This window comes from Stenella coeruleoalba (assembly GCF_951394435.1).
Source record: "Stenella coeruleoalba genome assembly, chromosome: 2".
NCBI lineage: Eukaryota > Metazoa > Chordata > Mammalia > Artiodactyla > Delphinidae > Stenella > Stenella coeruleoalba.
In genome coordinates this window covers 57,425,991-57,432,178 of record NC_137147.1, presented here as the reverse complement: position 1 = coordinate 57,432,178, position 6,188 = coordinate 57,425,991, and positions in this window count along the sequence as shown.

Genomic DNA, 6,188 nt, shown 5'->3' with positions numbered 1-6,188 from the left:
ATGCGGGCTTCCCTGGTGGCGCAGTGGTTGAGAGTCCGCCTGCCGATGCAGGGGACATGGGTTCGTGCCCCGGTCCGGAAAGATCCCACATGCCGCAGAGCGGCTGGGCCTGTGAGCCATGACCGCTGAGCCTGCGTTTCCGGAGTCTGTGCTCCACAACGGGAGAGGCCACAACAGTGAGAGGCCCACGTACCGCAAAAAAAAAAAAAAAAAAAAAAAAAATTAAATGCTTGCTGAATAAGTGAATAATTAGTTAGGTCAAGTAACTGTACCTCTTTTCCAATTGCTATTTCCTCTTAAAATTTAATAGTAGTACTATACTAATTAGGATAACTGTATTAATGTTCTAAATAAGTATCATTATTTATAATCAGTACAATAATACTACTGAAATAACAAAGTGTTATAAATCTTACATAAGTTGATACCTATATGTTCTTAGAATGTCCTTGACCCATACTGAGCCCTCAATAAATGTTAGGGGTTACCATTATCTATTATCAACCATATTAAGTTGCATTGGAAGACCTCTGGAATACTATGACTTCATATAGCTCGAAAGTTGTATAAGTCCATGTCAGTAGTTTGATAATTGATCAATACTAAAAGAAATGCTTTTCAATGTGTAGGGTTTTGTTTCTGCTTCTAATGAAATTCCTTTTTAACATGGTTTTCAGGGCATTTCTCCAGAGGAAATAGCATGATGTTTTGCTCTAAATCCATACAGGATAAATGATCTGGAGTCAATAGAATATGGTATTATGCACAAACAACTAGACAGGAATTCTACTACAGATGATTAGTCAACTGTGAATACAGCAGTCAGCAGATGGACAGCTCCAATGTACCACATGAATTCTGTGTGAGAGTGAGTCTCTGGTAAAAACTAAAATGCTTTTGATGAACAGCTGCCTTTTTCTTAGGATTCTAGTAAAGTGATACCAGTTAAGTTTTTTATTGCCATAGCACATGGCATAGAAAGAACTGATTACCTTGAAAAAAGATTGTATAAAAAAGGTTTTATAGTTTGCTGTGTTAATTTTATATTTAAGGGACCTTCTGTATTTACATATTGAGCATCTGCATTGTGTTATCTGATGTGTATTTTATGTGCCTATAATTCAGAATGAACAATTGTAAATTTGCTCAGGCTATTAGCTAATGACGGGAGAATGTGGTTTACATAGGTCTATAAAAAGATAAAAATTAAAATGCTGAGATATTGAGATCTTAAATGGTGAATTCCTTATATTCAGTGACTGAATAAAACCAGTTTGCATATTTTTACTCTTGCTCTTGATTACAGATATTTCTTAATTCAAAGGTAATTTCAAGGATCACTGTTGCAACTTTTCCGCCTCATTAATAAGGCTTCCAACTTCTCTTGTTACATTTGAATATTGAATTAAGAACAGAAGGTCCATATTAGAAGGTCCATATTAGAATTATTTTAAAAATTCATAGTACTAGGCTTAAACATATACTTCATGCTAATATTAATATGTCTATTTTGAGAAGATAATAATGCTTTCATTGAGTACAACTTTACTGCACATGACACTTATTGGCTTTATTTTTATATGTGGTGCTATGTTATTCCATGCATTTTCTAAAAAGATTTTTTTAATGGGATAATTTATTTATTTTTTCTGTAGATCCATCCATATACGTAAAGCTTTTAATAAGTATATTCTCATTTGTAAAACTTAGTCATGTTCATAATGTTTAATGAAGAACATTCTTCCTTATTTCACATAATATTAAAGTCTGTCGTGAGATAAGAAATGACTACCTATGTATTTAATTTTATGAAGATAAAAGCCATTTGTTTGATGGGGAGAATAGAATAAAAATATTTCCCTCAGAATATAGTCTAGTAAAGTCTCAATAATTTGTACTATAGTAAATCTCATAATAGAAAAATGCTTCAAAATTTTAAGTAACAATAAAAATGTAAAAAGTACAATTTAAATATATTTAATTATTTTGAAACATATTTTAATACCTTGTCTTCTCTTTATTCTAAATTAGTGATATTTGTGAAACTAAAATACATATACATATTTTGCTAAGTATATATGCTGAATATGTTCATATATATTATTTACTTAAATATTGAATATATATATGTGTGAGTATATATATATATATATATATATATATATCAAACACTGACAACTTTTCAACAATCCTAGGTGTTGGATGTACACAAATGAAAAAGGATATCCTATACTACCTCAAGGAATTTATTACTCAAACAAGAAAACAGATAATCAATAATACATAGCACAGAATAAAACTAAAATGAAAACTATTCTACAAAGTGTATGATTAAAATACAGGGGTACAAAAATAGGGGTAATTAATTTTGCCAAGGAATGCCAGGAGGAATCCTTGATCAGTGACTGGTAAAGCAAGTATAAGCAAGTATACAACTCTTTCTCTGGAAACCATCCTCATACCTAATGCATAGAATATACTAATCCCCCTTCATTTGTACCACCACTGCCCTCTGGGTATAGCCTTATGATTTCAATTCTATATTTGTAAATTATTTCTTACATGTATATTTCAGCTAAATTATGATTTTTTTAATCTAAGAATGTATTCATATTTATTGTTATATTCTCAGGAGATAATGCCATGCCTGACATTTATAAATTTCTCCATATTTTCAAAATAATTTAATTGGCATAAAATGCACGCATATGTACAAATTTTAGGATTATTATAAACTTCTTGGTTTTTTTAATCTTTCAGAGTTATGATCATCATTCAACTAAAGGATGAATCAAAGTTAATCAAAGAGTAGCCTTACAAAATATAGAAATATCATCATTCTTGTTTAATGAGTTGATATTTTAACTATGCTTTACATTTAATTAAAAATGAATATTTGTGCACACTTATGAATACATATATGTGAAAAAACAATTAGTCAAAATACTTGCTATTGCAGGTTATTTTTCTTATGCTTTTAAAATATATTTTAGGGTATCTAGTAGCTTATATTTGCAATTTTTGATATCTCATAAACACTTAAAATTGTATTTTCAAAATTAATATTTACATTAATTTATCCTGCTATTACTATGATACTCTTTTTACTCACATTAGGTGTTGTTTTAATTCATTAAGTAATGTTAAAATTTTTCTCTTTTTATACATTAAATTTCATATTTAGTCTGTATTCCTATATTTATATATATGTATATCTGGTATATTGACGTTGGTCAGAGAATTAATTGAGTGTACTGTCCAACAGGGTAGCCACGCAAAACTATTTAAACTTAGATTTAAATTACACAAAATTGAAATTCCTTTTGTAAACCCATTCCAAGTGTTCAGTAGCTATATGTGGCTAGTGGTTATCCCCTTGGACAGTGCAGATACAAAACATTTCCATCATCATGTAAGTTCAATTGGTCAGTGATGATACGGACAAGGATTTAGTGCTAGAATATCTATTCAGGTCTAGTTTAGATAGTGTCTTAGTTAAAGGAGGTACTTGTTATGGTACTGTATGTATCCCCAAAATTCATGTCAAAGCCTTATTCCCCGATATTTGGAGATGGGGCCTTTGGGAGGTAATCAGGGTTAGATGAGTTTATGAGACTAGGACCTTCATAATGGGATTAGTGTTCTTATAAAAAGCAATACCAGAGAACTTGCTCTCTTTCTCAACCATGTGAGGATACTGTGAAAAAGTGGCCATCTGCGAGCCAGGAAGAGAGCCCTCACCATAATCTGACCCTGCTGACACTCTGATCTTGGATTTTCAGGCTCCAAAATTGTGAGACAATAAAAGTCTGTTGTTTAAGTCTCCCAGTCTATGATATTTTGTTTTAGCTCTGGCTGCCATAATGACTAATATAGTATACTGAACAGCACATATACCAGACAGTAAAGAAACTTCGCATGTTAGAAGACAAAGAGGATTTTCCAAAGACTATTTCTAAAACTTAGCATAAAAGATACCAAATATGGAAGGAACTGCATGTGCGTGTATGTACGCATGTGTATGTATTTGTGTGTATGATTTTACTGATTCTGGGTTTAAAAAACAAGTGTACTTCTTTGGGATGAGCATAAGAAATCAGGAAACTTGCTTTCTATGAAGCTCATTACCTATGGAAATAATGAAATCTCCTAAGTTACAACAAGCCATTCTGATCTTTTCCTTCGTTAATTAACTTGTCAACTCCAGGGACCATAAATAGTGAGAGGTTGTCCTGGTAACAGTACCAAATGTAAGGCAGCTTTTCAAAATGCCAAAATGTTTTCGACCAGCCTAACGGCAATCACCAGTTTAAGAATACATTAGTCAATTAATATTTTGGTACAAAATAGTTGCCAATATGATGAAGTTTTCAGGATTGGTGAGCTGAGACACTCTTAGATCTAGTTAACTTAGCAAAACCCAATTATTCAAGCCAATTCATAGAAAACCAACTGCCAAATAGCCAATTCAATTAACTTACTTGTTACTTTTAATTATTTATAAGGTGTTCTGTAACTCATATTAAGTATAAAGTGTACCATAGTTCACATTAACTAACATAATAATTCAGTGGGATACTGGAGGCTTTATTGTGAAGTTTTAGTTGACCTTATGTTTTTTCCTCTTTAAGTATATAGGTATTGATTCCAAAAGACTGAAGATCAAAGGGCAGATAGAGAAGCTGTTGTCATATATACAAATTGCCCTATAAATATTTAATGGTATAATATTGGTGACTCAATAGTTAAATTTAGCAAATTGATTTTATCAAAAGATGAAGCAGCCGTTCAGGAAACTGACTTTTAGGAGATGAATTCTGAGGAATCAGTCTCCTTCCAGCTACTATCATTGATTGCCAAGTGCCCACAGCAGGCCAATTTCTAGGTTTGTCAGGATATAAGACCAGGTTCCTTAGAGCAAACACTGACCTAAACAGGGAGGCAAATGCTCAGCTGAGGGCTAGAGGTGCTTCAAGTTTGCCTTAAAGTGGCAAAAACATTTAGTTTAACTTGATCTTTGTAGCCGAAATTAAATCACAGGGTCTTTTCTTAAAACCCAACCTTAATGTACTCTTTTATTTGTTTGGGAGATTTAGACGGATCTTTACCTGTACAAAGAGTTAATGATTTTTTAGCAATACTGCTAAATACCAGAAACTTAGCTGGATATATCATCCATCAATCTTATCAGAGGTTCTAAGGGAATCTGCAAGTATTTGTATGTAATAGAAAGGATAGAAAGAAAATGCAGACACGTCCAAGTTAAGCTTGTAAATATTCTTCATTAAAATATGAGTTTTTAACAAGACAATTAGAATGGCTTATAAATATCATTCAAAGCACTAGAAAAAATGAAAAATGGCCCGAATATTATGAGGAAAGCATGGTTCTAAAATAAATGAACTACACATATATGAAAAAATTGTCTTCTCAGTAAAATACAAAATAATATTTTCCTTATTAAAAAGAGAACAGATAATAAATGTGTTGGGATAAATTATTAAAAGATATACTAGACAAAATAAAGTTTACATTTTCTGTAATTTTTGATTATTATATTTACATTGAAAAGTAATCACTGAGGAAAAATTCGATTAATACAGTCATGTATTTATCAACTACATGTAAATAATGAGGTTAAGATAACTTGCACAGAACTTATTTTTAAAGTTCCACAGATGTTTCCCAAAAGAACATAGGCTAAATGGATCAAATGCTTCCAAATAAAGCATAATCATAATGTCATGTTAGCTAGTTGCTATTGACTAACTTGTCAACATTGTCCAAATTTTCTTTTTAAAAACTTACAAAATTTTAAAATATATATAAAGCTTGATTTAAAGACTATAGGAGATCAAAGTCCAGAGACTCCAGGCACAATGTCCACTAACTTGTAGGTCTTAGAGAGTTCAATGAGGAACACAGTAAAGGCTTCTGAATTTAGTATAAGTCTGCCAACCAAGAAGATGTAGGAAAAAAAATTTAGATTTAGATTTTGCTTCACCATCTATCTCTAGATAGATATTCCAATGTAGATATTCCAATAATTGATAATTAACTAGCCTTCTTTTGTTTCTACAGATTCTGTTCTGAGGTGTCCAAAGTCATTTTTTCCTTCCTGTTGTCAAGTGGACCTTCTAATTTAAGGTGTATTCAGAGACTGAAACTCTCAGCATACAACATAGACA